At 43.0% G+C, this 24,366-nt stretch overlaps 1 protein-coding gene across 1 annotated transcript in view; it reads left to right on the forward strand.

Moving 5' to 3' along the window:
* Positions 1-1,947: 1,947 nt before the first annotated feature.
* The window catches only part of FBXO42 (F-box protein 42), a 102,735-nt gene continuing 80,316 nt past the window's right edge, over positions 1,948-24,366 (forward strand). The window contains exon 1 of the mRNA XM_044996279.1: positions 1,948-2,144. The gene's annotated coding sequence lies outside the window, so the exon portion shown is untranslated. The remainder of the gene's footprint in view (positions 2,145-24,366) is intronic.

Raw genomic sequence — 24,366 nt, forward strand, 5'->3', positions numbered from 1 at the left:
TACACTGCTACCCAGTGGATGTGAAAGGATGAACACCAGTGCTGGAATAGTGCGGGGGGGATGAGAGGTGTGTGTCCCCTAGCTGTCTGGGTGGAATGACTGGGTCATTACAGAGCTGGCTGAGAACAACGCAGATCAATAGAGAATCCAGAGGCAATGAGACACCCCCCCGATGACTGAACAATCGACACAAGAAACCCTAGGAGGCAGGACATGTGACCTCAGCTGGAGAACAGACGGACAAAAGTGTCAGGCAGCTGGAGTAAGGGCTGCCCTTTGGAGGCACCCAGCAGTTCACACCTGGGACTAAGGCCACAGAGCCACGTGGAGCTGATAGCAGCCTTCATTGCACTGGCTTGGCCAGGATGGACTATATTGAACCTTTGCCTCTCTGTGATAACCTAAGGACTGTCTGCTTCTGCAGCCAGGTCACTAATACATTCTTACCTTGTTTTGGAAAGGCTGCCACTGCCAATACTCACTGAGAGCATTGTACCCTGAAGGGGCCCAGGACAAGCCTCCTGCAGGCAGCTGGATTCACTGCAGGGAGCCAGAGGGAGAAATGGGGATTGTTGGGGCCTGAAGGCCCAGTCTTGGTGTCCATGGGCCTGCCCCTGTAGAAACGTGTGTCCTTGAGATCCGGCACACTAAAGGGGTCATTCGCAAGTAATGGTTACTGACTGGGGTATAGACCAGACCCTGTGAATCCACGACACTTGGCCTGGCGGCTGGGTTTTGGCCCTTGATAATTCTGTATAATAATTCTAATTTTAAAGAAAAAGAAATTCACACATCAAAAACTTTGTGAACAATAGCGTAAGGACGCTACATAACATTACCCATTACAGGTACTACATACCACAAAAGTTGCTATTAATAAAATCTAAGGGTTAAAGTATAGAAATGAGAAATGCTGTATATACCCTTAGGGGAAATATATTGGCATTGGGAAAAATTGTATGAAGATCCACCTTTGACATTTCAAGAACAATCTTAACACTCTCTCTCCCATGTCATAGCAGACGTGGCAGTGACTGCTGTAATTTAGGTGGCTCGAATGTTTCCAGTCTCACCTATTTTCACTTGCTCAGGATCCTGTCCAGTCTCTGGCCCTTTGGGCGGTTTCCCAGGTGTGGTCTCTGCCTGAAGCGGACTCCCCGTTAGCAACGGTCCCTGGGGCGTTTGTGGGTAGGGACGGCTGGAGCAAATCTCACACCTTTCCTTTGTGGAAAACCCTCGTTTACCTGCTCTGCCCCCGGGAGGGTGGGAGAGGGGTGATCTGGGGGGAAGGGGCCTGCATGGTTCTTGGGGACAGGGTCTCTATGCAGGATGCAGCCCAGCTAACCGATGCACCCAGGGTAGGGTGCAAAGGGCTGGGAGACAGGTCCTGCAATGACAGGCTGCTAATGACCTTCCAAACATGGTGCCCAGCAGTGGCACTCTCCCTCCATAACTGCCCTTTTTAACATGGTGCCAACCCCTTTCCCGCCCTTCCCAATATGGTGGCCACATTCGCAGTCTTCAGTGACCCTTCCAATATGGCGCCCTTCCTTGACCTCGTGCTCTACCAATATTTGCCTTTCTCAACGTGACAGCTACACCCTTTCCTGTGCGAAAACTGCCCTTCCAAATATGGTGCTCAGCCTGCCCGTCTTCGTTGACCTTCCAATCATGGCGCCTGTCCTTTCATTTGTGTCCCTGCTGGGAGTGCCCTTTATGGCTACTCGTTTTCTCCCCGCTACTGCCCTTCCCAACATGGCGGCAGGTTGGGTTAACTCTTCCTACAGGCCTGTTTCCCAGCTGTGTGACCTCCCCAGTATGGCCCCCAGACCGGTCCCCTTTGCGTGACCTTCTCAGTATGGCGCCTTTCCCGTCCTCTTCTCACGTGACCTTCTGAACCCGATTTCAGCCGCTCCCACGTCACGTGACCTGGCCGGCGCGCGCCTGCGCGCTGCGCTCCCCCTCCCGGCTGGACTGGAGCGGTGGCGGCTGCGATGCTGCCGAGCGGAGCGAAGATGGCGGCGGCCGAGGGCGGCTCGGGCTCCCGGTGCCCGCTGCTCTGAGGGGGGTTGGGCAGCGCGGCTGCGGAGCAGGGGGAAGGGCCCCGGCTCCTGCCTTTACCCGAGCGAGGCGGCGGCGCGGAGGTGAGTCCCGCCGGGGGGGCGGGGGCCCGGCCGGGGAGCGTGCGGGAGGGAGGCGCCCCCGGGGCTGCGGATGGGAGGGGGAGGGGATACCCCCCAACTGTGTCTGGGGGAGGGGATAGGCTGTCTAGGGCGGGGGGCCCGTCTGTAAGGGGGGCCGGGAAGCTGCCTCGGGGAGGGAGTTAATTCCTAAACTTGGGGTGGGGAGAAGCCCTGCTTGGGGGTGCTGGGGTGAGAGGAACCCCTAAGCTCCCGCCCCCCAAACCAGGCTCTGATTTAGGGGAGTGGAAACCTGGAGCAGGCGTGTCCTCTCCGCGCCTGGGGGGTGAGGAGGGGTGGGAGGCTTTATGTGCCTCCTCCTGCCCCCAGGTGGGGGGCTTGCAGCCTCTCAGCAGGGCTCGGAGAGAGGAGGTGATTGTGGAAGCACCTGCAGTGTTCAGTGGTGTTTCCCACAGAGGAACTAGCTCTGGGGTGTGCTCAGGGAAGACCTGTTCTGCCCTGGTGTGAAGGTGCCTGCTTTTAGGGAGGGAGGTCAGGAAGGGGGGATTAAACAGCAAATCTGGGGACAAGAGTTGGAGACACTGCTCCTCCCGTTTGATAGAGAAGCGCTTGAGGTCTCTATGTCTAACGAAAGCTGTTTATTTTTGCTGTCTTTGATACAATGCTGATAAGGGAGATTACACACCGCAGCTCCTGCCAAAACATAGTCAGTCAAGAGTAGTCTACATATAAGGCATGATTCTTTAAGTTTCTATTCTGATTGCTATGCTGAACGGGAGGATGGTTCTGCCCCATCGTAGCATATTGCTTGCGTGAGGAACAATTGTACTAAGATTTCCATTTGCTTTTTTTTATTACTCACTAAATACTAACTTCTGAGAGGATGTCGCAACTTCATCATTTTAGGAATAAGGAAAAAGCTTGTTCCTCTTCTCAGTATATTCATTGTCTGGGATATCGTTAGTGAAAGCGCATTCTGAGAAAAGGGATTTCTTCCAATACATTCTGTTTTTGTGAAGGGCATTAAACCTTGATTGTACTAATGTCTTGGGACAGCCAAAGCTGTCATAGAATTGGGATTTCATTAAAAAACACAAACTTCAGCAATGCAGCACTAAGCATAAATTTCAGGTAACACAGATCCAGACAATCAGGACTGAGAGAACGTATGTTCACTTGTAATCTTTTTCATAACAAGGCTGGTGTTATAATGAAGCCGCCAGTAGAAATGGCATTTTATATGTATAAAAATAAAGATGAGTCCAAAGAAAATATTTCGGATCCCTGGAGAACTCGGTGTGAATACAGAATCTAAACTGGGCTCTGCATTTTGTGCCTTGGGTCTCTGTGATAATATATATGTTGGATTTAGGAAGCTTACATTGTGTTAATGCTAGTGGTGAACTGACCCCCTTCCCCCACAACTCGGTAAGGCAACTCCCATCTACTGTGTATTTAAGCCTGCCTACTGTATTTTCCACTCCATGCATCTGATGAAGTGGGTTTTAGCCCACAAAAGCGTATGCCCAGATAAATTCCTTGTCTCTAAGGTGCCACAAGGACTCCTCATTGTTTTTGCTGATATAGACTAACCCGGCAACCCCTCTGAAACCTGTAACAAAAACAGCAAGAGATGGTAGCATGGGTATTACTTTACATTATCCACCTTCTCTGGCTTTCTTCTTGGAGCCTGGTTCGCTGGTGATATTAGTGAAAAAGGGCTTTTTGTTATACTGATGAACTGAGTAGTGTTACTTCAGTGGAATTGTCTCAAAATGCATAGTTCTTACTTACGAGGGTTACATTGTATTGTTGTAAGCAAGATGGAACCAAGCCTCTCTGCCTGATGTATTTTGCACAGTGGAATTTAAGTTTGAAATCTTAACATATTGCATCTCTGAGAGTAGGTGTCTTTTTTTTTTTTTTTCATGGCCTCCGAGGCTGAGGGTGGAACCTTGGCACCTTGCGTTCCTGATTTTGTGATCTGATCTCTGCTGTTGGAGGTGTTGGGAAAAGAACGAAAGGCATAGGAAGTCTGACTGTATTGAAATGTGTGTGTCTGTAGTATATGGTATCTATTTGTTGTAACTCTTTCCTACTTATAAACTAACCCAAATTGTGGGACTTCTGTTGTGAGGCTTGCTTAATGCCGATTGATGGGCATATCATTTGCATTAAAATGGTTTCAGTTATAGTGAGAATTGTTTACACTGCAGGCCAATAAATGGTGGAACCTTGCAAAAGAAACTGTTTATTTGGAAAGAGAAAAACATATTTGATCTGGGCATGGTCATTTCTAAAGGAGGGGTTGATTGCACTTGAGATACCACTACTAACCTAAATTCTAAACTGAAGAGTAGCAGAGTTCAGCCTTTACGAGCTGCCTTGCCATCTAATGGCACCACAGAGCTGGAAAGAATCAGTATATGATGCCCCAGTATTGTGTGCATTATGAAGTCATGTCTATATGATGACATTGCATTGTCATGACACACTGATGCAACATCACAATACAATTATTATAATCAGGGCATGAAAAACTTATCTGATGTGCTAATCAGAAAACTAAACCTGTTAACTAGATGCTGGCTTGAAATATTAGGGGAGGCTCACCATCATGGTTTGGGGCAGTACTTTGATGAGAAGCGATATCCTAACCCAGCTTCTGGGGAGGGAAGGATGCTGGGATTCTTACTAGGGTTTTGTCCCTGGACCTTACTTGGGGAGGGGTAGGGACCTCTTTCTTAATAAGAGATTACATTGTTGCATACAATAGTTAGTGATAGTTTTCAGTGCTGTGTGCGCCATTTCTCTCTCATATGCTCTAACGACTGCAAGTATAATAGTAAAACAAACTGAACTTTCTATCATCCGCCTTTACTGTCTCTCGATAAATAAACTCTCTTGCGAGCACTCCAATTGTCAATTTCAATAATGAACTTTTCCATTCTCAAAATTCAAGAAAGTTGTAAAAGAACCTTTTTTAAAGAATGAGGCTCGTGCGCAAAGTGGACTCACATTGTAGCTGTGGTTAAAATACAATATCTCAGATCATTCATTGGTAGTAAGGAGCCTGGATTAAATGTTACTTGGAGGATTTTAGGTAATTGGTATTAGAGGATACTACTTCCACTATTTTTGTTTGAATTGGGGCATTTGTTTCAGTTTTTTTGCTGGTGAGCTGCATTTGGCAGTCCTTACGTTAGAATATTAACACAGTCTGGCTCTGTATTTAGTTTTAGAGTTTCTTTCTTTCCATATGTTTCATGGAAAGAGTGACACGAACTGTATTTGGCAGGGGACAAGGTACACATTTCGTGTGGAGAGAGGAGGCTTATTATCAATTCATTCCCAGAATATGAATGGTGGTGTTTTTTTTTTTTTAATGTGTGTTCAAAACTTCAATACACTTAAATTGTACTTTAGTCAGCTGAGGTAATTGCCAATTTATGCTGCTTCCACAGCTTGTGACATAGGGTTGCTTAATGAGGTTACCAGTCTATATAAATACACCTTTGTGGCAGTGTGATGTTTTTCCCCCTGTATTTGGTTATTAGAGAAATTTGTCAGAAGATATTGATTCATGTCTCTAACAAATTTGACATTAATAAACACTGATGAATTTCATAGTCCCATTGGCTTTTAAAAGACATCTTTCTGATATTGGACATGGGCTTAAGAAAACAAAGTTTTGGCATATTGTCTCAAATAGCTGAATTAAAATTTCCTTTCCAAAATACATACTTATAGCCCAGTGAGACATCTGTATTGTTGTTAAAGTGGCAATACTGGGCTTGGTATTGTGCTAGATGCAGAAAATATTGTTGCTGCATGTAGGAGTTTACAATCTCAAGTGCCATGAATGTCCTAGAGCTTCAGTTCATTCCCATTAGATTGTTTTGTGGTATGTCCTCTTCCCTAGTTTTCTAGAAACCATTGATATATGTGTGCTCCTCTAGCAGGGAAATGGACACCACCCAAATGCCTGTAAATACAAACAAATAAAAATTGGAATTTACCTCCCATCTAATGTGAATTGAAGTATGATTTATACTCCAACAGTCTATATTGTTTCACATGACTTGGATGCATTTTAAACTGTTTGTCTGGTTTATTTTGTCCTGTGAAGTTCCTGAGTTCCATAGTGGACTGGGCATTCGTTGGTTTTAGGTGGGTTCGTAGTGTTACCTGAATTAATTTTTGCTTGCTTGTTACGTGAGCATCGTTGTGCTATGTCTGTAACTGTACCCCCTGTGGCCGTGATCTTGTCAGATCTAATGAGATCAGTAGTGTTAATCTGGTCATTACTTTGAGGAGGGGCTTCTAAGGACAGCCCAGAGATCTGCAGGAAATGGTGTTGCACTCAGAGAGGAAAGTGTTACTTAGTGAGTCAGTACTGAACCAGTGCCATAGCATGATGTGTGGCGGTACTATGCTGATTGTGTCCTGGAAGAAATGTAAAAGCAAGGTCTTGCTGTGAAAGGCAGTCATTTTTCACAGTGGTAAGGATGTCTTGGCAAAATTTAAAATTGGTAGGTGTACATTCTGCCTAATTAAAATGCCCTCTGGGGGTTGAAAAAATATTATTTTTGCTGGCACAGACGGGATATACTGTCTTAGAGGTGGAAGCATTTCATTACATATGTTCACTCACCTACTAGTATTCAAAGTGATTTGGGATCCTTCAGAATAAAAGCCACTGCATAAGCATAACGTTTCTCTAAATATGTCTGAACATGAAAAAGCAGCAAATCCATCTTTCTGTGTACTGATCAGAAAAACCTGTACTGATTCAGGTGCCAGATTTTGTAAGTGCTTAAACAGTGATATTTTGTTTGCCGGGGGACCTGGTACTGTCCGTTTCTAAACTTTTATCACACTGGAATTGAGACTACGCACCATGAAAGAGGTGTTTTATAATGTGTCCAAAGTCCCCAAACTGCTTCTGTTTAAATGATGATAAATTCTTACATACTTCAAGTGTGCAGGGGGAACTATGATAATACAGGTGTTTCATTCGTTCTAATAAATATTTGTGAATACTCTTGTACTGAAATTTTCAATTCTTTTCTCTGTGAACTCCCAGTCACAAAGAAAGGGGCTACTTGTATTTGGAAGATGAACCTTCTTTGAAAGGCTTAATTCTTTAGAAATAAGCTATATTTTCAGAAGGCCATTGGTTTACTCCTCTGACTGATGTTATGTGTGATCCGACTCAAATTCTAATGAGGCTTTTGCTTGTGTGCATTATGGTGGTAAGATTTTCTTTTTTTAGACACAAATGGATGGAAAATCACTAGTCTTTAAGTGTCTCTTGGTTGCGTTGTCAGTTAAATTTCTTTTTTTTAAGAAAAGGAAGGTGTCTGTCACATTTGAGTAAATACATTTACAGACAAGTGGCAGTGGCTTTTTTTACCCTTTTTACATGGTCCAGTTTATGGAGTAAAGTATATGAGCTAAAATTATTTAGATTAAAGGTAGCAGTTCAAGGGATAAGTGGGAAGTTAACTTTTCTGTCTTGCTGAATTTGTACCGTACCCCTTCCCCACTCTTAGACCCCCGCAATCTGCTGCACTTTGGGGTAGCTCGATGATTGTAGTAACAAACCATTATTAATTTGTAACTGTAGGAGCCCACTTGAGTAAGATGATTCTGGGCCAAGCATTACCCTGTCCCTGGAGTACTAGAAAGCATAACTCCGAGACACACAAACTGTGTAGCAGGTGTGCAGGCTGTCTCCTGTCACCGATGCCTGTTTCAGAGAGCATCTTTGACTCTTGGACTACAAACTTTTTGTGTGCTATTAGATGTCATCATGTTTCATCCCAGTAGTTGATGAACTGATCCCACATGTATAGTTCATTTTGATTGTAGCCACCTGATCACCCTGTCTTTCTAACAATGGGGAGCTAGGAGTCAGGAGATGTAGTTTCTAGTTCTCCGTGCCACCCTGGTTTGCTTCAGTTGAGCACTCTAAAATGGGGATGCTTTGTGAACTCTTGGAAGATCTTTGGATGAAAAGTGCTAAATAAATGCAATAGAAGACCAACAGTTAATTATTGAATTTGCCAATGGCCTGAGTAATTTATTTGTAGTATTCTAAAAAAGTTTCTCAGTGTTGCCTTTATAGGACATTTTGCTAAAATGTTATAAAAATAATCTAAACAAAAACAAAAATTCTGAAAATAGTTGAAAGACAGGCGAGAGAGAGAGAGAGAGAAGCAAATATATTGTCCAACTTGTTACATCTTTCCTCTTTTGACAAATCTAATTAGAGAAAACGAGCTATTATAAAACTCAAAATCTGTAAATTACTAATGAGAACTAGTGACCTGAAGAATAGCTCTGTGTGGTTCAAAATTGTGTCTTTCTCCTACCATCAGAAGTGGGTCCAATAAAAGATAGCTCACCCACCCTGTCTCTCTCAACAATCTAACTAGAAATTTAATCTGTGAATTGTCTCTAGTACACCTCTGCCTCCATATAACGCTGTCCTCAGGAGCCAAAAATCTTACTGCGTTATAGGTGAAACCACGTTATATTGAACTTGGTTTGATCCGCCGGAGTGCGCACCCCCCCCAAGCGCTGCTTTACCGCGTTATATCCAAAGTTGTGTTATATCAGGCCACATTATATTGGGGTAAAGGTGTATTGTACCAAAGCTGGATTTTTTTTACTTAACTTTAATTTCACATTTTTGTAGATTTGCATTGTTTTTCTATTAACGGGCCAGTCATCTCTTGACCTGTCTTAGTCATTGGGCTGGTTGTATTTTTCTCATTGTGCTGTCCTCCTCCCTCTTATGTGTGTAAAGATCTGATATAAACCTTAATGTCAGATCTGTCCATGCATGTGCCTGATCACAGGGGAATCCAGAAAAAATTACCACCTCATAATGTGGAATAGCCATTGTATCCCCTATAACTCACCATCCTTAGGGCCAATTTGTTGTACTCTTCATCTTTGTATGATGTTTGGCTGGCTAGCAAGCTAACGGGGGTGGTACTTATCCTTCTCTTCCCCATCTGCATTATGTCCTTAAGAATCCAAATGAATCACTTCTGTCTTGCTTAAAATATATCAACACTCACATGAGACCAGTGTTCCTTCTGAATCCTGTTTACAGAGCTGCTTTTCCTCCTGCATGCATGTGTAGAAATACCATTGCTAGTCATGTAAGAACATCATTTTTAGCAGTTTTAGCTCTTCCAATTTCTATTGCTAGTGCAGAACTTATTGATGGTTAGCATAAGGGATTCCAGACTGCCAGCTACAGAGTTAATGGTAGCTTGGCAGGATTTTTATATGTAAGTAGAAATGTTGCCTTACAAGTCAGTCCAATATTTGTTAAATCGTAGTTTGACTGTTGTAGGGACACATGGTGCAGTCATAATTACATGCATCCAGTGTCCCTGCAACAATGTACTTGCCTAGTGCATATAGACCCCAATGAAGAGATACAAAATATCTTCCCTTCTAGGTAATAAAGGTAATAATTGGAGATATACCAATCTCCTAGAACTGGAAGGGACCTTGAAAGGGCATCGAGTCCAGCCCCCTGCCTTCACTAGCAGGACCAATTTTTGCCCCAGATCCCTAAGTGGCCCCCTCAAGGATTGAACTCACAACCCTGGGTTTAGCAGGCCAATGCTCAAACCACTGAGCTATCCCTCCCCCCCTGAATTGCAATATACTAAATACGTGTCATTTTTTATTTACAGATTAGTGATCAAAGTATTTATTGCTTCTTTGTGCTCCCTGGTCATATTATGAATGAGAATGCCAGTGACAAATGCTGACACATTTGAATTTACATGTTAAACCCGTTTGCTCAAAGGGAAGGCAAACATTTGAGTTCTCTGCAGAGTTCTGTACTTACCTTGCTCATATTGGTATCCACCAACCTTTCAGATTTTGCTTATTGTGTTTTGTTTTTAGTTAACTGTCAGAAATATCAAACGAGCGCTCACAAATAGTGGAGTATTAATTTTAATATCTAGCGAGGCAGTGTTGTAGTTTATTAAGCACAGGTTAGGGAGCCAGAAATCTCTGAAATTCTAATTCCAACTCTGTTAGCAACTTGCTGTGAAACTCTGCTTCCTCAGTTCCTTATCTATAAAATGGAGTTAATTATCACAGTGAAATGTACAGAGTTAGGCAGTGGAACACCCACTGTCTGAATGCTGTTGGAATTTATAATAAAAATATTATTTATGAACGAACTTAGGTTAACTTTTTTGTAATTGAACAGCAGGTTTATACATATGAAATGTTGTCTTTTAAGTGTTTTTTTAATAACACACTTTTGGTGTCATACATTTTTTTCGACTTAGAAACTGAAAATTATACATGCTAGTGGCTTGTTGCATTAGTTTTGTCAGCTAAAAGTAGTAGTGCTTTAAAAAAAAAAAAAAGCCTTGTGTAGAAAAAACCCAAGATGTTTCCCTCCTCCTTGATCCTGGTCAATATGAAATTGAATGTTAGTAGATGGTTTGTTTGTCCTTTCCTTTGTAGCATGAAAGTTGAATGTGGCTCTCAACCTTTCCAGACCTACTGTACTTCTTTCAGGAGTCTGATTTGTCTTGCATACTCCCAAGTTTCACCTCACTTAAAAGCCACTTGCTTACAAAATCAGACATAAATATGTCACAGCACACTATTACTGAAAAATTGCTTATTTTCTCATTTTTACCATATAATTATAAATCCATTGGAATATAAACATTGTACTTACATTGACCAATGTAAGCAAGTTGTATGAAATTTTAGTTTGTACTGACTTCTCTAGTGCTTTTTATGTAGACTTATAAAACTAGGCAAATAGCTAAATGAGTTGATGTACCCCTGCAAGACCTCTGCATACTCCCAAGGGTACAGATACTCATGGTTAAGAACCACTGACCTAGTTCATAGAACGTAATTCATGGGCTCTGTGGTTACGATTAACCAAGTGGATGTTGTGAAGCATCTTTTTAGGGCAAGCTTGGTTAGTGGGTCACAGTTCTTAACTGGGTATAGTATAGAATAAACCATTCATCTGAGTGGATATGAATCGGATACAGAGGAGATTATCTGGTGCAGGTGCTAAAATGGTATTGTCCATGACAAACTAGCATTACCTAGATTTTTTTTATGCCATAGCTGCTTAGCATAAAGATCATTGCAATAGCCAACTCTTCAAAGCAGTGCATTCAAACAGCTTTAGAGATTGATTAAATCCTGAATGCTGAACCTTTCCTTTGCTTTTGCAGTAACTGTTGCTTTTTGATGGTAAGTGACATGGCATTCCAGGTACTCTTCCTACCTTCAAATTAAATGTCTCAAGGCTCCTTGTTATGTGAATTTCTTAATCAACATTGCAAGCTGGGTAATGGAGCATCATGCTTCTTAAGATTTGGATGCAGTATAATTTTGCTTTTATTGTAAATACAGAACTTGCATCTCTACAAACACCCTTCGTTAAGTGTATGCATGCTTATTCAGAGACTAGTAGAACTAGAAACTAAAAATTTGGGTGTGGAGAGAAGCAGCATATACTGCTCTGCCAGTAACCCTAACTTTGACCTGGAGTTTGTGCTGAAAACTACTTTTATTGAGGATTTGAACTGGTTCTCAGACGCTAGGCATGAATCTGGTGGAAATCTGTTCAGTAATCTGAACTTTATTGACGTCTGTCATACCAGTACACTTCCTTGAAGCTGCAATTAATTGCTTGACTTTGAGCATTAAAAAAAAGTGTACAAATATTAATTACTTTTCTTCCCTCAAACCTCCATCATCCTTCTAGACAAAGCTATATCCGCCTCCATGCTCTATTTAATATACAAAGTCAGATGACAATGTCTTAATTTCTCTCTCTCATTTCATTTTTATTGAATGACAGTGTCCCTAAGGTTACTCTGTGGAACTGAGGCTCTCTCAGCTGTTACTGGAACTCAGCATTAGGCCGGTATTTATCTTTCTGAAATTAAGGTTTGAGGCACAGGCCTTGATGGCAGGAACTGGGGGCAAATTTCCAATATACAAAAGGAAAGTTTTATATTTTTTTTTAAAGTATCCCTATAAGTTTTTCTTGTATATACTTGACTTAATATTCCCAACTATAAAAAACTGTTTTTGGTGTTAGGGGTGCAGTACCCAGATGGTCAGTGTTTTTCCTTTTGTGTTTTTGTTTCCTTGTGGCCTGTTGAAATTTCATGAAGCAGGTGCAATCTAGCAGGATCTTTCCAGTCTGCAAATGCTGCGAACTGTATGGAATTGTCACTCAGGACGGGCTGCTGCTTTACTGTCTGAACAAGTGTAATTGACACATGGTTATCTCCCTGACCTTGTGTGACAATGCAGTAGTCTTGCACTCTTTTCACTTGGTGTTTTGCAGCATTAACCCCTTTCTTTCATTGTCATTAATTTAAACACGGATGTCCTGCTGCCGAATTAATGCTGTCATGCAAATAACTAGTCTTTTTCAACTTGGAAATTCTTGTATTGCTACTGTGACCGGAGGTAATATACCAATTGTATATTTTCTCAGACAACTCTTCTCCTTTGCTTCTGTTCTCATTTTGTCCTGGCATGTGGCTCTCAGATCTTACCTTCTATAATCTTTTTGTCCTGCTCCATTACATGCTGCTTGGTTACCTTGACCCCCTTATTGGCAATTCCTGTGACTGTTGGTTTCTTGGTTCCCTTTCATCTGTCCCATGTGCTTGATCAGTTCTGTTTGGTTAATGCCATCTGATGCTCCTTGTTAGTTAGTTGTTAGTTTTTCACTTTGATCTATCCAAATACGTAGTTATTCACATTTACCACCTGTCCATTTGGACTACACAGGTTCATTATTACACCCCTCATAAATTATTCTTTTGGCAGTTTAAAAAAGGAGAAATTGTGTTTGCCCTCCATCTTCCAGGTCTGCGTCAGTCCTTTAAAAAAATCTGATTTATACACCAAATATAGTTTTCAAAATTAGGATTAAATCAAAAAAACATTTATCAACATAAATAATTCCCATGTGGCCAGTTGCCATTTTACCTGTGCTGTGTATTTGGTGGTTGGCTAGCTTAAGTATAAACAGTCTTCAGATGACCATTTGAGGATCAGATAGGATCTTCCTTAATTTTTTTAAATGTGTGGAAATACTAAATTAACAGTATGGCTCATGTATTGTTACTTCTGCATGAGATCTCTCAAGTAGCACCTCGAAGAAACGATCAATCCCCAAATGCGTTAGTCCACCTGATTGTTAAACCTGAATTCCAAAAAGTAAACCTTGAAAATGAAGGTCTTTATTTTTACCTTCGTCTCCCATCCCTTGCTGATATTCATTGTTAGTTAGTCTATGCTCTCCTTGATGCACAATTTGGCTTTGTGCATCTGGGGGTTGGAGGTGGTGGGGAGGGACACTGAAGAGTAATGTACTGGCTACAGGAGGTAGGACAGAAGAGTCTATCAAACCTAGGTGTCAGTCATGTGAGTACCTGTTTCATAGTTTGTATTGGAAACAATGGTTCATATTGATCAGGTGGTGGTAGTACAGGAAAAAAAATCCTTTATCGTAAAAAAAATAAGATTAATATGCTACAAGTGACTGTCTACTGCAATGTAGCTGGAAAAAGCAACCTTGAACATACCTGGGTTGCTTTAAATCAAGTCCACAGCTCCTGTTTTTCTTCAGAAGAAACAAATGTTCAGTGTAATTATCCCTGCAAAAAGTGTATTAATTGGTCAAATATAGGGATATTGTATTTTAAGACAACACTGAACTAATTAGTCTAATAATCTGCAAACATAGCCTGTTTTATTACTCTTATTAGTACTACACACAAAGCTCTATTGGTTCTAGAAGTGTAGCATATGTCTCCCTAATGACATAACTGTAGGCTTGATTTTATGCACCTAAAACCTACACGCAAGTTGATTAGGTTTAGTGGTCTTTGTAGGTTAAAAAATAATTTCAGACACCACGAAGGGGAACAATCCTGCATAGTAACCTTGAGAGCTGACCTCTAAACAGTGGATTTAATTTTAATTTACTAGTACAACTTCACATGCTCTGCATTCCAATACCCTGAGAAAGGAGTTGAGCTCTATTTATTTAAAATATCTAACTGACATGTCTTGTAGCCTTTATCAAATGTGAACTGGGTTCTTGGTAGCGATTCATTTTTGGCACTTTTGGAAAGACACCCACATTCTTGCTGACGTTCCACAATTTGTTCTGTACAAACTCTGTACTGCCATCAAAATAAAAGCATTGTACTCTGTCCTCAACTTATTTTGGGATTGGAAAAAAATCTTCTTAAATCTTCCAATACATTCTGAAGCCTGAAAGCCATCTCTTTGCAACTTATGTCCTTTCCCCCTTTTTCATTTGGCAAGCATGCACTTCCCCTTTTATTTCTGATGGAGCTGAAATCAACCAACTTTTTTTGCCATAGGAAAGCACAGCTCTCAAACTGGTTTTAGTTAACAGCTGATTCAGAGCCAGCAGAGGGAGCATGGGAGCAAAAACATTTCCTGTGTACTTTCCACTAGAATAACAGTGTCTTCTCAGTCTCATCAAGAGCAATGCATTTTAAAAAAAAAATCCAGATACTTAAGTCTTGTCTGCTCATGGAGTTGTTCCTGATTAACTTAAACCACTTTGAAAGTTAAACAGGAGCAAGGCATTTATTCCAGAATAAGTGTTCACATATGGAGTTAATCTGCAGCATGTGCCCACAAAAGACTCCAGAGAATTAGTTCACTAGATTAGAACCATTTCAAAATAGGGTCAAATTTGTATCTAAATTACTTGAATGTCCTTTTTTTTAATTAATTCAGATTACACAGTTTGTGCCAATTCCAAGCTTCATTATGTTTGGCTCAGTCCTGATAGAATATCTTTGAGTCGTTTAATCAGTTTTGATCGCTGGAAGTGTGGAATACACTCTTGATCTCAGTCAGGATTTTAGTCCTGTAGTTAGGTGGGCCACCCAGTGGGAATCCTGCCCAGCACACAGATTACTGACCCAGCTTTGTAACTATTTGACCTGCAGGCAAATGTATTTAATGCAGAGTGTGATTGATCCAAAGCTTGTCGGGATAACAATATGCATTGTGAACTTTAGCAATACATTACATGCCACAGAACAACCTCTTTAGTGCTGTTATTGTCTATTATGGCAGCTCTTCTAGGAGAGTTTTCTCCACTTGATTTTAAATAGGTTTAAAGAATAAAACTGGCATGCAAGCAACTTCGAGTAGTAATAAGGCTATGTAACAAAACAGAAAAATCCATCAAATTTATTTGAAGGATATTTTATAGTGTGCCTAGGTATTAAAGGTCTAAATTTTATGCAGCATGCTGTATATGCAAAAATATGTGGGGAGAGACTAGGACTGAATGTCAGCTTTTGTTTTTTAGCTTTTTGCCTGAATTTTTGCAGTAATATTTTTACCAACTTTTGTTTTAAAAATCCTGCTATCTGACTGTTTTCAGTTTGTTACCAGAATTTGGTGATTGAATACATTTTAAAATGTATGGCTGGGTTATGCTCAATATCTTCAGTGATTTAGATCAGCGGTTCTCAAACTTCCTTGCACCCAGACCCCCTTCTGACAACAAAAATTACTACATGATTCCAGGCGGAGGAACTAAAGCCTGAGCCCATCCGAGCCCTGCCGCCCTGGGCAGGGGGCCAAAGCCATGGCCCACTGACTTCAGCTTTGGGAGGGGGGCCTGTAACCTGAGCCTCGTTGACCAGGGTGAAGCTCTCGGTCTTCAGCATCAGCCCAGGGCAGTGAGGCTCGGGCTTCAGTTTTGTCCCCAGGTGGCGGGCTTGGGTTTAGGCTTTGGACCCAGGCCCCAGCAAATCTAATGCCAGTCCTGGCAACCCCATTAAAATGGGGTCTAGACCCACTTTGGGCTCCCAGCCCACAGTATGAGAACCGCTGATTTAGATAATGGCATAGAGAGCACTTCTGAAGCTTGTGGATGATACCAAGCAGGGAGGGGATGCAAGGGCTTTAGAGGATAGGATTAAAATTCAAAATGATCTGGATAAACTGGAGAAATGCTCTGAAGTAAATAGGATGAAATCCAATAAGGACAAATGCAAAGTACTCCACTTAGGAGGGAACAATCAGTTGCACACATACAAAATGGGAAATGAGTGTCTAGGAAGGAGCACTGCAGAAAGGGATCTGGGGGTCATGGTGGATCACAAGCTTAATATGAGTCAACAGTGTAACACTGCTACAAAAAACAACAACACAATCATCATTCAGGAGTGTTGCAAGCAAGACACGAGAAGTGATTCTTCCACTCTGCTCTGCGCTGATTAGGCCTCAGCTGGAGTACTGTGTCCAGTTCTGGATGCCACATTTCAGGAAAGATGTGGACAAACTGGAGAAAGTCTGGAGAAGAGCACAAAAATGATTAAAGGTCTAGAAAACATGACCTTTGATAGAAGATTGGAAAAAATTGGGTTTGTTTAGTCTGGAGAAGAGAAGACTGAGGCTGTGGCTACACTTAGCGCTTCAAAGCGCTGCCGCGGCAGCGCTTTGAAGCGCTAAGTGTAGTCAAAGCGCCAGCTCTCCCAGCGCTGTCCGTACTCCACCTCCCTGTGGGGAATAACGGACAGCGCTGGGAGCCGCGCTCCCAGCGCTGGGGCTTTGACCACACTGGCGCTTTGCAGCGCCGCAATTTGCAGCGCTGGAGAGGGTGTGTTTTCACACCCTGCTGCAGCGCTGCAAATTTGTAAGTGTAGCCAAGCCCTGAGTGGGGACATGGTAACAGTTTTCAAGTACATAAAAGCTTTTTACAAAAAGGCATGAGAAAAATTGTTCTTAATCTCTGAGGATAGGACAAGAAGCAATGGGCTTAATTGCAGCAAGGGTGGTTTAGATTGGATGTTAGGAAAAACTTCCTGTCAGAGTGGTTAAGCACTGGAATAAATTGCCCTGGGAGGTTGTGGAATCTCCATCATTGGAGATTTTTAAAAGCAGGTCAGACAAACACCTGTCAGGGATGGTCTAGAATCGATAATACTTAGTCCTGCCTTGAGTGCAGGGGACTGGACTAGATGACCTCTTGACATCCCTTCCACTCCTATGATTTTGATTTATAACACACAGTACAGGACACTGTATAATTGAAATAGGTTTTTACAGGCTTGTATCTGGTGTCCTTTATGTATAGTAATACTGTACTTGTTTTAAAATGTTCAACAGGAAATAACTACTTACGGAAAACAATTGCTAAACAGCAGGAATCTACACACATGTTTATTTCATTCTCAAGGTGGTAGATTCCCTTCTTTGGGTATCCTTTTGAAAAGCAGTTTGGGGGGGAAAAGTTCAACTTCAGACCTCACTCCCAAGGACTCTCAGAGCTGGTGGCGATGAGAAAAAGCTTACTGAAAACGTCTTCCCATGCCCCAGTCTGACTCAGTCCGATGCAGCCATTTTATGTCTCTGCAGACAAGGGATGTTGCACATCATTCTGTTCCCCAAAGCTCGTTACCCCATGCACATTTTTTAGTGTCGGTGTTCCAGTGCTTTAACGTTGCAGAAAAATGTCCGATTTGCTAGGTACAGTAGTGTAATGCCCAAATCCCTCTTCCATTTTCCTAAACTGCTGCTGGACTAAGATCAGGAAAAGGATTCTGTTCCAGCACAAGTGATGTCAGGTGTTTCTTAACATGTTACTGACATTTACTTCAATCACAGTTGTAGTGCTACTCTTCCCTTGCGAATTAACTGGATTTTGCAAAAGAATTCTAGACTCTCCCCAAGGGGAGTGGTTTTCCTTTATTATTGAGTGCCAGCAATTTAAGGATTGATTTAAAACTTTTACACACACATTACAGGATCCCTTCCCTACCTCTCCATCTACCCCAAGATCCCTGACACTCTTAAATATCTATTCTCTCCCTGCTGTTCTTCCACTTGTCACTTAATGCTTAAAACAATTAGTCTCTTAGAATTGTTAACTTATTCCTTGAGTTATTAAAAAAAATAATATATGGAGATATACCTATCTCATAGAACTGGAAGGGACCCTGAAAGGTCATTGTGTCCAGCCCTCTGCCTTCACTATCAGGACCAAGTACTGATTTTGCCCCAGATCCCTAAGTGGCCCCCTCAAGGACTGAACTCACAGCCTTGGGTTTAGCAGGCCAATGCTCAAACCACTGAGCTATCCTTCTCCCACTCCCTCTGTTATGTATGTTCAGTGCTCTTCACCTGACTCCAGTGGACTTGACAGTCTGTACGATCTGTTTTTGTAAATAGCTTTTCTACCATATTTTTTACTGAGGAAATAGGATTTGCCCGTTTTAGCACTAAGAAAGACAAGTGAAGCTTGGATACCTCCTGTGGTTTTTGGGGTATTGGTGGTGCTAGTGGCACAGGGATAGAATAGGCGAGGCTTGATTATCTCGCTTTGTTTTATTCCTAGGCATTTTTCCTTCAGTTCAGTGCTACAGCATTTTGTTTGCTACATAGTATGAGATTATGATCTTCCAGGGGATTGGTTCAAAGAAAAAATAGTACTTGTAGTGCAGGGCAGAAGCTGTTAATATGTGACCTGTCCAGTAAATGATCGTCATCACCTGCATGATCCCTGCACCACAGCTCGAGCATTCCCGCTCTGCTCTGTGATCTTTGGAAGGACATGGCTAAGTACAGAGAAGCCAGCCATTTTTATTTACCTACCCATTGAATTGTTTTCCATTTGGCAAACATTCATTTTCCACTCTTGCCTCTTAATAGAACTGAAATTACTCCTGTGGTTCTTGTTTCCACCAGCATCCATGGTAGTGCGGCTGTGGGCCGATAGCATTAGCTGTTAGGGCATGAAACAATCTGCAAATCCAACAAAAAACGTCACCTGAGAATTTTCTCTTCTGTTAGAGGTGATTTCTTTAAGGGGAAAAAAAAACAACAAAATCAACCCTCAAGACTTAGACTCTGAAGGACCCCTCCTGTTGGATAAGTGTTTTTAAGGTAGGTTGACAATTGTAAACAACTTGAGTGTCTCATTAAATGCTGACTGAGGCCATGTCTACGCTACTGGGACGGCAGCGGCACAGCTAGGGTGGCATAACCCCATGGTGTAGATGCAGTCTGAAGTACTGGAAGTTTTTTCCTTCACTGTAGGACAGTGGTCTCTCACCTTTTTATGCCCAAGATCACTTTTTGAATCTAAGGGCAAACCAGGATCTGTCCGCCCCTTCCCCAAAGGCCTGCCTGGCTCACTCCATCCTCTCTCTCTCTGTCGCTTGCTCTCCCCCACCCTCACTCACTTTCACCGGGCTGGGGCAGGGGCTTGGGGTTCGGGAGGGGGTGCGGGCTCTGGGCTGTGGCTGAGGTGTTCGCAGTGTGGGAAGAGGCTCTGGGCTGAGCCTGGGGCAGGGAGTTTGGGTGCAGGGGGGAGCTCTGGGCTGGGGCAGAATGTTGGGGTGTGGGAGGCGGTGCAGGATGTGGGCTCTGGGAGGGAGGGTGAGAGTGCAGGGGGTATGTGGTGCTCGCTCTGGGAGATGGAGCAGAGTGTTGGCTCTGGGAGGTGGGCTAGGGCTTGGGGTGCAGGAGGTTTGGGGTGCAGAAAGGGGTATGGGGTGCTGGCTCCAGCAGAGGGCTCAGGGCTTGGGGTTGGGTGCAGGAGGGGGCTTGGGGTGCTGGCTCTGGGAGGGGACTCAGGGTGAGGCTTGGGGTGCAGAAAGGGATATGGGGTGCTAGCTCCAGCAGAGAGCTCAGGGCTGGGTGCTGGCTTTGGGAAGGGGGTTCAGGGTGGGGCTTGGGGTGTGACCTCTTGCCGGGCAGCACTCTACCTCTGGCGGCTCCCGGTTGGTGGTGGTGCCTACCCCGGCCCCACACCACTCCCAGAAGGGGCCAATGCGCCCCTGCAGCCCCGGGGGGGGGGGAACACGTGGCTCCGTGTGCTGCCCGTCTCTGCAAGCAGTGTCCCCGCAACTCTTCTGCCCAATGGGAGCTGCGGGAGGCAACGCTTGCAGGCAGAAGCAGCGCATGGAGGGAGACTCCCAGGGCAGCGGGCCAGGGTAATCAGGGAGTCTGCCTTAGCCGCAGCCACACTGTGCCGCCGGAGATTGTGGTAGACTGGGAGATCCTCTAGGCTCGACCAGTCGATCGCAATCGACCGGTTGGTGACCACTGCTGTAGGAACACCACCTTCCTGAGCGGGGGCGGCTAGGTTGATGGAAACATTCTTCCATGGATCTAGCTGTGTCTGTGCTAAGGAGTAGGTTGGCATAGCTATGGGTGGCTCTGCGGCGTGGATTTGTTTTACACCCCTGAGTGATATATAGCTATACTGACCTGAATTTTAAATGTAGACCAGGCCTAAAGCCTGGCCTATCCTACAGCGTTAGGTTGAGGTAAGGGAGCTTATGTCAACATAACTCTGTAAGTGTCTACGGTACAATTTTGCTCCCACTGATGTAAGTTGCCCACTACACCAACCTAATAACTCCACAGTGTCCGGGTAGATTGAGCCTCCCAGGGCTGATAGCCTCCCAGGGCTGATAGCCCCTCAGTGCCCCACGCTGCCAGTTAAATGATGGAAGTGCTCCTGGTGAGGATGTGCATTACCCATAGAAGGAGCGTAGGGTGGACATGAAAAAATGATACAGCCACCACCACATTAATTGAATGTCTGACTTAATTTTGTAGTGTAGATTTTCCTGGGATACGTTGGGGCTGCCTTTGCTTTGAGGGAGATGCTAAGCTTTAGGTAAGATGGGTAGGCCTTTTGTCTTAACCCCCTCTCTGACTGCTGCATTCCTGTAGATAGATAAATACCTTGGTTTGAAGAAGCTGTACCATAGTGGTTCCCAAACTTTTTGCTAAGGTGACCTACCTACTCCATTGCGTCCTTTTTGGGTACCCACCTTGCTCCTCATCCTCTCCCTCTCCCCAGCTTCACTCCTCCCGGTTCCATTGCTTTTGCTCTCTCAGCCCTAGCCCCTCCGAGTCCTGCAGCTCCAGCTGGCCCCTCTCTCCCTGTGGATGGGTTGTGATTGCTACAAGACTGCTGACTGTCTGCTTGCTGGCTCTGGCCATTTCCTCTGCATTGCTACAGCTACCCATCTCCTGCTTCCAGCTCCCATTGCGTGGGGAGTGCACTCCAGGCGGCAGCAGCGTGAAGGAAGTAGGAAGGGCCAGTGAGTGGACAGTCAGCAGCTGGTGTGTGGCTTGGAGGCACTTCCTCCCCCTGGCTGCTGCCCAGATCCTGCTCCCTCTGCCTGCTGCCAAGGGGAAGTGAGTGTATGGGGAGGTGCGGAGAAGCTGAAGAGAAGTCTGCTGCAGGTACCAAACCCAGCTGGGCCTGCTAAGGCAGCAGAGTTGGTAATTGGGTGCTGTAGCCCAGGACCCAGTCTGAGTGGAAGAATTGCAGGATGCCACCCTAGCGAGGTAAAGGCTTGAGGCCGAAGACCTGGGAGGGGGTGCTCGCCAGAGAGATTGGCTAGGGATACTGGGTAAGTGTGACAGGAATGCTTTAATATTTATATATAAGCAATGTAACAGTCTATGGTGGTTCTTATCAGATTTCAAGACAAGTCTAAGATCAAAACAGTAATTTATTTTTTATTTTTTTGCTTTCATCTACTTTCCCCACTGTTTTTGTTACACTGCAGTGGATGGTCACTTCAGCAGATTCCTAAAACAAGCAAGTTCCATTTTAAATGTATCTGGGAAGGGAGGGGAGGAAAAAATGAAATCCTATAAAATGAGAAAAGTAGTTCTGAAATGTGTTGCCAGTTGCAATGACACAGCTTTTGGCGCCAGTCAGATAAATTTGATCAGCACTAGCCTGACTTGAATTTTATTACATGAATTTGTTCAGTATCAGGAGGTAGCCATGTTAGTCTGTATCCACAAAAACAGCAAGGAGTCCGGTGGCACCTTAAAGACTAACAGATTTATTTGGGCATAAGCTTTTGTGGGTAAAAAACCTCACTTCTTCAGATGCATGGAGTGAAAATTACAGATGCAGGCATTATATATTATAACATATAATATATATTATATATTCATGTGTCATTATATAATGCCTGCATCTGTAATTTTCACTCCATGCATCTGAAGAAGTGGATTTTTTACCCACGAAAGCTTATGCCCAAATAAATCTGTTAGTCTTTAAGGTGCCACCAGACTCCCTGTTTTTTTTATGAATTTGTTCATTGATCTCTTATTTTAAGTGGTTTGGATTTTCTTTTTGGTGGGGTTTTGGAGCTAGTTTGTAAACGTTTTGAAATGTTCATGCTGCTTTGGAATAACAACACTTCTCTCAGAAAATGAAATAGGAGAATATACATCTGGTGACAAATTAAAGGATGCTTCAGAGCAGTCCTATTGATGTGATCATAAGTTGTAGAGTAAAACTGGGCTCCACTCTGTCTACATGTTGGGGGTGATTGAAGACTTGACTATATATTTTTGATGTGGTGCCATCATCTGACTTCAGTATAGATGCACTCTTGATCTCGAGTATTAATGCTGCACAAATTAATATTTACAGCTTATGTAAACTGAAGCCTACTTTATAATGTAAATAATGAACACTCAAAGTGCTAGACTTGCTGATCAATGGCGTCTGGTAGCAAGTCCTCCATTATCCAGGAAGTCCTGCTTTTTTTTTTTCCTGTGTAGCTGAATGGACTGTTGGGAAACTTAAGTTCAAAATAAAACAAGAATCGTATTGAATAATTCCATAAGGGGAAGAAGGCAAGAATGCCCTGATCTGTTCTTTATTAACTCAGTGGCAGAAATACTTCCTTACCTAATAGTACTCTCATCTACGGATGTCAAGTGCTTTGTGAAGGTAGGTGTCACTATTGCATTCTAGAGATGGGGAAGCTGATGCACAGATAGGTGATCTGCCCAAAGTCATCTAGCAATTTAGTGGCAGTGTCACTGGTGCTGTTTTGCAGAATCCTTTTTCTCCAAGTAACAGGTTCTTATTTTTAGTTTTGTTTCTCTGTAATAAATCTTCTGGAGTGGGATCATAATTTTTTTTCTAAGGTAGGTGGAATGGACTAATCCTACAACAATCTTGTGGTACCTGCTCCCTGCCCACTGTAAAACACTGCTTCTGTACGCAGATTTTTCTGACAGTAACAAATTAAGTTGTGTAGAACTATTTGTATGCAGGTTTTTGTGGAGTTGGAGTGTATTACTCATTTGGGGGGTGTTTACATGAGAAAAATAACAGTGGAAAGGCTTGGAGGAATATCTGTGAAACTAAAATGTTTAGAAATAGTTGGATTCTTTCCACTTTGCTAGTTCATGGTTTTCTAATGTGTCGTGATTTTATACAGCAGGCTTTAATGCATCCCTGGCTGGGGTTGTTAGGTTCATTTTTTTTTATTTCTGCTTGGAGAGTAAATAGGAATTTCATTGTTTCCGTGTTTGAATCCTGTTGAGTGCTGTAATACCAGTGCCCCACCAGTTTCAACTTCCTTTCAGTCCGCTTCCTGTGATTTTTTTTCCATAGAGAATTTCAAGATTACACAGATAATTAGTGTTAAATATAAATGTTCAAGGGGTGCATTCACTGGAATTTGGTGCTTAGTAGCCAAATTAGAAGCACTTTCTACTGTGATAGTCAATATCATACAGTGCATCTTCATATACTGTACACCAGGGATCATCAACCTTTCAGAAGTGCTGTGCCGAGTCTTCATTTATTCACTCTAATTTAAGGTTTTGCGTGCCAGTAATACATTTTAACTTTTTTAGAACTTCTTCTTTCTAAAATCTATAATGTATAACTAAACTATTGTTGTATGTAAAATAAATAAGGTTTTTAAAATGTTTAAGAAGCTTCATTTAAAATTAGATTAAAATGCAGAGCCCCCCGGACTGGTGGCCAGGACCTGGGCAGTGTGAGTGCCACTGAAAATCAGCTCACGTGCCACCTTCGGCACACGTGCCATAGGTTGCCTACTGCTGCTGTACACTTTCTACATACAGTACGAGGGCGCTCTTTACGTAGTGAAGTGTAAACTAAATTGTGAAGATGTTAGTATTAGAACAGATTAACTGGTTCATTTGGGGGAAAGGAAATGAGAACGGAATGGAACAAGTGGCGCTGCTGACACTTGAACGAGGCTAACCCAAATGCTGATCACTCAGGCTAACCCTTCAGTGCTGACATGCTCTAAAGTGTCTGGACAACTAGCTTTTAGTTTCTCCACCCTGCTATTGGCAACTAATTTTCTGG

Source organism: Mauremys mutica, chromosome 21 (assembly GCF_020497125.1).
Source record: "Mauremys mutica isolate MM-2020 ecotype Southern chromosome 21, ASM2049712v1, whole genome shotgun sequence".
NCBI classification, from domain to species: domain Eukaryota; kingdom Metazoa; phylum Chordata; order Testudines; family Geoemydidae; genus Mauremys; species Mauremys mutica.